This window comes from Zerene cesonia, chromosome 18 (assembly GCF_012273895.1).
Source record: "Zerene cesonia ecotype Mississippi chromosome 18, Zerene_cesonia_1.1, whole genome shotgun sequence".
Taxonomy (NCBI): Eukaryota; Metazoa; Arthropoda; class Insecta; order Lepidoptera; family Pieridae; genus Zerene; species Zerene cesonia.
Window position 1 is genome coordinate 5,563,102 of NC_052119.1, and position 9,405 is coordinate 5,572,506.

A 9,405-nucleotide genomic window follows, 5' to 3' on the forward strand; every position below is an offset into this window, starting at 1 on the left:
TAAAAAATAGCCTATAGGTATCACTGTCAGGCTAAATAACCTAAATATCTCTAGGCACAAAACTCTTACTATCAATCGCTCCGATGCAACGTGAAAGACGAACAAACGAACAAACACCCTTTCACATTTACAGTATTAGTAAAAGAATTATTAGAAAAAAGTTAAAGTAGCATGTATACGTTATCAAATTTTTTTGGATTAGAACTAGAACTTTCTAGATTTAGAACTTGATTAGAAACATGAAAACTATACACACACAGATACGGCAATCTGTATCCTACTAATATTATAAACGCGAAAGTTTGTAAGTATGGATGGATGTATGTATGTGTGGATATTTTTTACTCTTTAAAGCTGGTGTCTATCATGTGGTCTCTTTTAATTTTGCTCAAGTTCTGACAATATTAAGGCGTTCCTGTTTTTTGTTAAAAGTAATTATAGATACTAATACTTATTAGTAATTTTACTTATTAGTAAAGCTAGTAGTTTTGTATTGAAAGCTATGTTATCTGTCTGTTTATCCAAGCTCAATGCGTGCGAAGCGAAAATTTAGCAGATTTCATCTCTTCATTACGCCTACTACCAGTATCTTAATATTCCTAAGTATATGTAAGACAATAATGTACTCTACAAAGCGGTTAATTAGTTCTGTCAAGTTAACTGGCAAGTAGGAACTAGGTACTGATTAAGCGATGCAATTGCACTTAGCGCTTCCGGACATGCAACTTGAACGAGTTGTGTTTAAGTTAATTTGTTAAGTTAGATTGATTTTGTTTACTAATGCAATTACTTAAGTAGTTCATTTAAGATGCCAGACGGATGACTCTCCACAGATACTTATATGTAGTAAATTAATTAGTGTATATCCTAATAATCACGAATTAATTTAACATCTCAACCATATCTAAAATTTAGAAGAAACAACGAATACTGTGTTTTTTTTTAATTATACACCTACAACATCTTCTTCAAAAATATAATTCAATATCCAATTGTCAGAATTTGAGACAAATTTTGAAATCAAACCTTAAATCAGCCACAGGACAACGTGATTTTACCTAAAATATGTAAAAAATATAGATAATAGAAAGGGAAGTTAAATCAAAATAACATATCATCAATGTACGTACATATAAATAACAGATATAACCGAAACATCAACGTCAAAAAACACAAAAAGCCACTATAGTGACTGTTGAGGCGAACAGATGTGGTACAATACTTCGTTATAGCTATAATGGAGTTCCCTCTTCATAAAATATGCACCTAAATATTTAATGCTGCGTATGAAATGTCAAATGAGTACATTATGTTGAAATAACCTTTACAAAGAGTATTTAAGCTGTTAAAAAGCTGAATAAATTAATGTTTACTTTTCACTGTGTAGGGATAACAAAGAGTTTTTATAAGGAAGTAAAATGAAAGACTGAAACGGTACTAAGATGTGAAATCTATAATTGAAAAGTTTAACAGCTCTCCAAATGCCAATAGTGAGTAAATGATAATACAAAAGTGACTGAATATGTTGATTATTTGTTAGATTATTCATTAAGATGGGTCCTATAATATTTATTTTTTAAAGACGTAAGTTTTTTAGAATTCGATGTATGATTACATATACTATATATATACTTTTTCGTGTAAAATCCACTGAACGGATTTTGAGGATACCTGGCTGTGATGTAGGCTATATATACCAGTATTACACATGAGCTATGGTAATACTGGCTTTTAGCCGCAGGTGAAACGGCGCAGCATAGCTAGTCCTATAGGCAAATCATTAGAAATTTGATACATTTTAACAGGCAACCATAGGGAACTTTGCTCAACACAAATTAGCTACATACATAATCTATTAATATTTAATCAGAAAGTTTGATAGATGTTTTCTTAACCTAAAACTTCTAACTTATTTGGCCAGCATTTGGTATGCAACTATAATAAAAAGATTCATTGGAATAGACTTGTTTTACTCATAAACAACTTTTGTTTTCGGCAATAAATCTCATTGCGCCCTAAATAAAAGTGACCATCTGAATCGTCTAAAAGCTATAAAGAGTGGGCCACTCCAGCCATTACCGGCGCTTATTAAAAATGTGGCTGGAATATCAAATTGCCATCTTCCTATTGTCCTGCACCCCTGGTACGTAGCTAGCTCCCCTCATATGCTAAAGTACTAGGTTTACAACACAGAGTAATGGACTACAGAGAGTAAAAGTCATGTATAAAAATGAGCATAATCGAATAATTATTGGTTTGTTACAATAAAAAAACAAAGTGTTATAAAAAAAAATTAACAAATTGGTTTTTTCGTTTTCAAAATGAATGTTTTTTATTTTGTTAATTTTAATTTATTGAATCAGATATTAAGTGAAGTAAGAATATGTATGGTAATACTTTAAACTTTTCATTTTGCGTCTCGAGATTATTTTTGAAAGTATGTATTAACTTTAGTTATTAATTTTATAATAATAATTAATATTAGTAATTTTGCATATCTGTGATTCTCTGTTATAGCTACTTATGAGACACAAACTATTAGATTTTATTCTTCAATTATATAACAAAAGTACAAAAGTGAATAAGTTATTTAATATTTGGTTTTACGGTATTTAACACTAAAAATATTCAACATTTTTAATTATTTTCTACTTAAAAATATTTAAGTAGAAAATAATCTCACTGAATAAGATTTTACATTCACTCTAATAATATCTACTCTACATTTAAAACGTTAAACGAAGAGCTAAATTGTTATCCTGCACTAGCATTGGCCCTGCCTTTGTTTGTTTTTTATATATAAATTCAGTTGTCACATCTCCCATGATAAATGGCAACACTGACACGTTAGTCATATGGCGAATTGGGCCCACTTGTCGATGGAGGGTTTTGAAATATGGCAACGATTTTTATATGACAGTGTAAATTATTTCTATTGTGATAAACAAGTGGATGCGTAATGCACTTGCTGGTTTGATTTTTTTAGTAATAAGTAGCGATGGATTTAACGTGTCATATTGTATGTGGTTTTTAGAGATTTAAAAAGCGAACCCGTCTTCCTTCTTTTACTCTAATTTAAAAAATAAATAATTTTAATATAGAAGTTATGAAAAGGCTTTTTCATTAATTTTAGGATTTAACTATATCCTACAATTTGCACTTTTATATTTGTACTTTATTATTATGGAAATATTTAATTTAAATAAAATTCGTATAGTAAATACAAAACTCAAATATATAGAAGTATATTTTCATTTATAACTAATCAGAAAATTCACCAATGAAAAAGCAGACATTCTATATTAAGTTTGTAGTTAAATTTCGTTGCCATAACCCATTATCTTTATTTTTAAGGCTCTCAGACTTAGGAAGTAGACAGTGGATATTAAATAAATAATAAGCGAATCCATTCACTTCGAGTTTGCGTTTTTTTCGGCTCCATTACAGCGTTGCGCGCCCAATTTGGAAATATTGAATAAGTAAAATCTTCCCGAAATATGAATACAGATAACGTACAAAACAGATCTGGCGCAAATCTTTACAATACTGTTTTACTGTACATTTGAAATGCTTCAACAGATTTTTACAAAAGAGCGTTTTAGGGACAATAATTTTTGTTTTATTTTGAGGTTTTTCGACACATGTGTTATAAAATATTCTGTTTTATAATTACGAGTTAATCACTGATAATAGAAACGACATACCATGTAAAATGTGTTCATAAAAATTTATTTATTTTATTGGTTTTATAGGGAGCACTCGAATTATGAATTCATTCATAAGTGCTTACTTTTTTTGTTATACTTTCAGGGTAACAGATGTCATGTTATCGAGGCGGATTGGAATAAAAAAAAATACAAATCAGTCAACTAACGTATTATTTTTTTTCCATGGAGAAAAAATGTTTTTGATATAAATTAGAAATCGTTCGTACACTTGCGATTTATATACTGATATGTCTATGAATGTACTCTTTGACGGGCGGCAACAAAACAAGCCTGTAAGCGCATTATGACGAGTTACCTCACATTACTTACCTCAAAATATCACCCGAAAATGTGGGAAATGCATCATGAAAATATAAAATTCTTACGCTTGTAACACTGATGAAAATTGCTCTTCCCACGTTTCGTTTTTGTTACGGAAATTGGAGAACTCTCGTACGTTTTGCCGTCATAAAGCGTTTTGCAGCTTCGGTATAACATCTTGTTTTATTGCAAGCTCAAACAAATAAAGCATCCAGTACACTACAATGCAATACGCTAAATTATGTGTGTATCCCAGTAAATTAAAAAATGGATTTCAACTAAAATTCGTGTTAGTAGGTATTAGTTTAAATAGAACTTTATTTTCTTTAAAATGTGTCTGGTTTCAAGTTACACACAATTTTCAAATAATCAGTATTGCAAGTCATCAACTCTTTAAGCATTACAATTGACTTTAACTTTACCGTTACAGTCGATTCCTTGAACGTCGGCATTACAGTAGTATTTGAGTGACATGCTAAATCGGTGATTATAATGCCATTGTTGATTCTAGCGGTTTATTTGTTTTCACAAACGACACTACCGAAGGCGTTTAGAATAATCCATTTGGGTATTGTGTCAAAATGTTTGTCGAATTTGTTCTCACAGCGGGCGATGGTTTTTTGTCAGCGATTTTAGGAACGCATCACTTGGTTTGCGGGATCGTGGTGTGCTGCTGAAATTTGGACCGAGTTTACCGGTTGTATTATCGATTATTATAGGAAACATTGTGTTGGTATCATTAAAGCCACAGAAGCATATCATAGAAGTAAATTATTATCTTTGCAGCTATAAATATTAACCTAAGATACTAGATACAGTTTCAACCAAAATGATTATATTTAGGGTTATCAATTCTTGGTTAAAATTTATTCGTCGAATACAGTTGTTAAAAAACAATTTAAGAAATGTGTTCTGATTATTACTTTTATTAACATTTTACAGGTCGTTTTCATACTATCGTGTAATACTTTATTGAAAGGAAAGGTTGTACACAAAGATTAAAGAATCGGCCCTTAGATACCAACTGAATTCTCACATAAATATCTGTCATTTTGTCCGAAATCGCTAACAAGGCGCTTAGCACTATATCAGGAAGCACTTACGCGTTGACAAGCAAATTTGACCACTTAGGCTGATCATCAAACCAGCGGGCACTTCCTCAGTCCGCATCTGTCTGTTTTTGTCAGGATCGTTTCCAGTCCCTTCATAGAAAAGCAATCGGGTAGTCGTAAACGTTAAGGGTCTGGAAGCACACCCCGGGGGCTCTCTAAAGGTACTACGTTCCTTGACACTGGAAAAAGAACGCCGGTAGCCCTTACGGCTACGGTCACCGAGGGTGTTATAAGGCAAAAAGTGTAATTTAAAGCAGACTTAAGGTTTCGAATTAAAATGAAGTAGGAAGGGTGTCGTTTGGATGGCGTATCGAAGCGTGATATTACTTGTTAATATTAAATTGGATACTTATCTTGGCTTGTTATTTTTGGGACGGTTTTCGAAATCGTACATGGCAAAGTTTTAGAAATATCTTTGCCGATTTAACGCGGGATTTTTCAATTCTACATAGGTCAATATAATATGCATATTTATGCAAATTTGTGTTTATCCTTAAAATATAGAATTGATTTATTCAAAATAAACTTGCAAGAGTAAAATTTCCTTCAAATTATCTTCATTATGCTTTCTCTTATTTACTAAAGACGGTGGAGATTAAATTAAAATGTTGAACATAAATTCTTATTTCGTATTTTAATTTATTGAATTTAAATTTGGTAGAAATTAAAACAACAAAGCGGCTATCAATACATAGGTATTCATTAACGAAGAAAGTACTATACTCAGCATCATAAATAAAAACAGTGATTTCAAAGTGATGTATTTTGTTTGAAAATATGAATATTTTCTGTTTTTAATATAAGTCGATTGATATTTAGAAAAAGAGAAACAAAACGTCTATTTAACGATAGTGATTTTAAATATGATAAATTATCTGTATTGTATTTATATGAGGCTAATTTACCTTTGGATGATGAAGTGGTTACATACGTTATAAAATACTTTTGCATGCGAGTAACCTTTCCTCAACGGATTTATGAATGCAGCCACTAGGTCTTACAACCAAATCGAGCCATCATAGAAATGAATGGTAAAAGTTGGTCAATTCATAAATGCGTAGTCAGGATGTTACTAGAAACAGATCCTTTCACATTTTGTGCTCTAGTTATCATTCAATGTTGCCGTTCATTCATTTATAATTCCCAATAGATTGCACTAATTAGGCATTGGCACAATAGTAACCTAATTGTAATGCCTGCATCTAAATCTATTGTTCTCTTTAAGGATTCAGGAAACTAAGTTGAATGAAGCCTGTATGCAAATCGGTAAACGTGGAGTGAAAACATTGATATCATACGGTGATTTATGAAGTATGAAGGCTTATTTTTGTTTAGTTTTTTTAGACATTCAAATGGAATAATCCATTTGAATTTATCTATGAGTATACATAACGTAACAATAAAAAAATAAAAAAATAACTATATATTTAGTTAGAAACTTAACTGCAGTAATTGGTATTATTTTGTTTAGTAACACGTTAAGTATATAATATGTGATGTAGGTATATCAATTACAGTTTAATAGGCTTAAATGCATTAACCTAATAGACTCGAACGCACTAAATATTGATGTACGTTTATCAATCTTTTTTTTTAATAAGAAAACAAACCTTTGTAAACGACCAACTACGTTTCTTATCCGATAGCCTAATTATTTACTATATATAAATACTTAATTATAACATAATATTAGCAGGAAGAGAGTAATTTAAATTATACTCAAGGGCTCTTATTTCTTCTATGTCTCCGTATATACCATATAATACTCTGCTTAAATGTTGATAAAAAATATCCACGAAAATATCAATCTATAGTTACGAGGCTTATGTATATAGGTGTATAATTAACACTCGTATCGATTTAATCTATATAAGTAAGTAAGTATATGTACATACTAACCAAACATTTACTTCCTTTTAAATCTTTAATTATTACTGTCGTAAAACATCAAACATACGGTTGTATAGAGAAGTACCCAAAGTTAAACTAAATTAAAAAAAATGTTTAGATAATTTAGAAATTAAAGACTTTTAAAAGGATTTTAAACGCGATTTATTCATTATATTATTAACCCAACGTTTCGAACACTTTACAGCGAGCATGGTCACGGGGAGACTGAATTTCTAAATGTATAATAGTCGCGTAAAATTAAACACAAGAAAATACTATGTGTAGATAATGTTTGTTCAATGAGTTGAAATTGCCTATCTTCTAAGAAATTTTTATTACCATTAGGTAGGTTTTGAAGATATCCATGTTATTAATGTATGCTTTATTAGCATAGCAACTTTAGTAGGTACCACGATTTCACCCACTGGCGAACCTGGGGAGCAGTATTGATCTTAAATATTCATATAATAATTCCATCATTAAAAAAATTGGGGATTTAATTGCTACAAAATGTGTTTTGTGAGTGATTGCAGTAATTTTTATTTTTTAATTTATAATTAGTACATGCTCGCTTCGTTCTCTCAAAACAGGTATTCATTTTAATTTAATGTTTATCTGAGCCTACGCTCTAGCAGCGCCAAACGCAGTTCAATGCAGACAAGTCAACTGCGCAGGAGGTATTAGATTTAATTGGGCCAGCTCGCAACGGGGAAGTACCACACCCCCACAGAAAACCGGCGTGAAATAGTGGCATGCCACTGTATTTCGTACGGTGAGTGGGGGAGCCGGAGGCCTATTTCCTATTCCTCACCCGTCCCAGTCCATTCCTTCTTTCCTGTCATGAATTCGTTCCTTTTCCCTTACCCACAAAAGCGGGTAGCGCATTTGCAGAGGCACTACCTTTGCGAATGTTCATGGGCGGTGGTGGTCGTTTGCCATCAGGCGAACCACCAGCTCGGTTGCCCGCTATGACATAAAAAAAAAAAAAAAATAAAATAAAAAAATAAAATAAAAGAGCAGTAGATAATGCGCTAGATTCATGTGTATTATTTTCTATTATCTTATTCTGTACTTACTACTTTATAAAAATGACGAAACAAGGAAAATTATAAGCTAGAATTTCTCATGGGAATTAAATGTTTCACCACGGTAAAAATTAGTGTATGTCACTCACTAGCCTCATAACTATCTCCAGAAAGAAAATAATGTTATAAATTCGCTCTGTTGCCATGTGAACAAAAGACAAACAAACACACTCGCATTTATATTGAAGTAATGATTGGACATGTTTAATTAACTGAATTCTGTTGAATTTGTAATGTAAATAACATTTAGATTCTCAAATCACATCAAAACTAATATATAGCTATATCATAACTATATTTCCCGCTATAGCGAACTGTTGTTTATGTTAAAGTCGGTATAGGAACTGGTGGGTCGTGAATGGAACGATATGCTACCGTTTATAAACTCATAAACATTTTCAGGACAATGGGTCGCCGTCTGTTAAAAATAAGGGATAAAGGCAATGCAATGAATGCAATCCCTTGCAAAAAGGAAAAGAGAAAGAAGGTAAAGGACTAAGAAGAACCTTCGGCATTTCCTCTCATACTCACCGTATGACACACCCGTAGCATTCTCATGCTACTATTTCCTCCTCGGTGCGAGCTGGGTCAATTCATACCGAAGCGTACTCGACATTAACATACGATGATTTTCTTCTTAAATAAAATACCCATCATTCTCATTTTGCCTTCGAACGAAACCAACAATACAACAAAGAAAACGCTAACAAACACATAGAAGTGAGGCAATATTAATCCACCAAGAAATACATCCAGCACATTCCATGTACGGTTATTTCAAATTCCCATCTATCGATCGTACATCTTAAGTCAAAAAACAATATTTCACAAGTCTCTCGGCGCTAGGTAGGCGTGGCGTGGAGTGGGCGTGGCGGAGGCGGCCCTCTGAGACCTCCCAAAGCTCAAGAGTGGACTTATAGCTGTTGACGGCCAATTGTTCGTTATTTTTGTGTTATATGAGAGAATGATGATTTTTCTGTATTAAATTTTGAATTTTTAATGGCTAGCTACCCATTGTTTCGAATTAATGTTACAAGATAAATGATGGCTACTTTTTATGTTTTTTAATTCCAAATGTTTATCATTGAAGGATAATTGTATTTTTCACAGTTTTAATTTAGCAAGAGCTTAATTCAATACTTAATACTGAAAGTGAAACAATTATTTTTATACACACATATATTTATTTATTTCTTATTGTTGATTGTAATAGGATTATGTACCTACCTAATCGAAGTATTGATCTAATCATACGTCTAAATGATTATTGATAGTGTTTAATTTATTTAC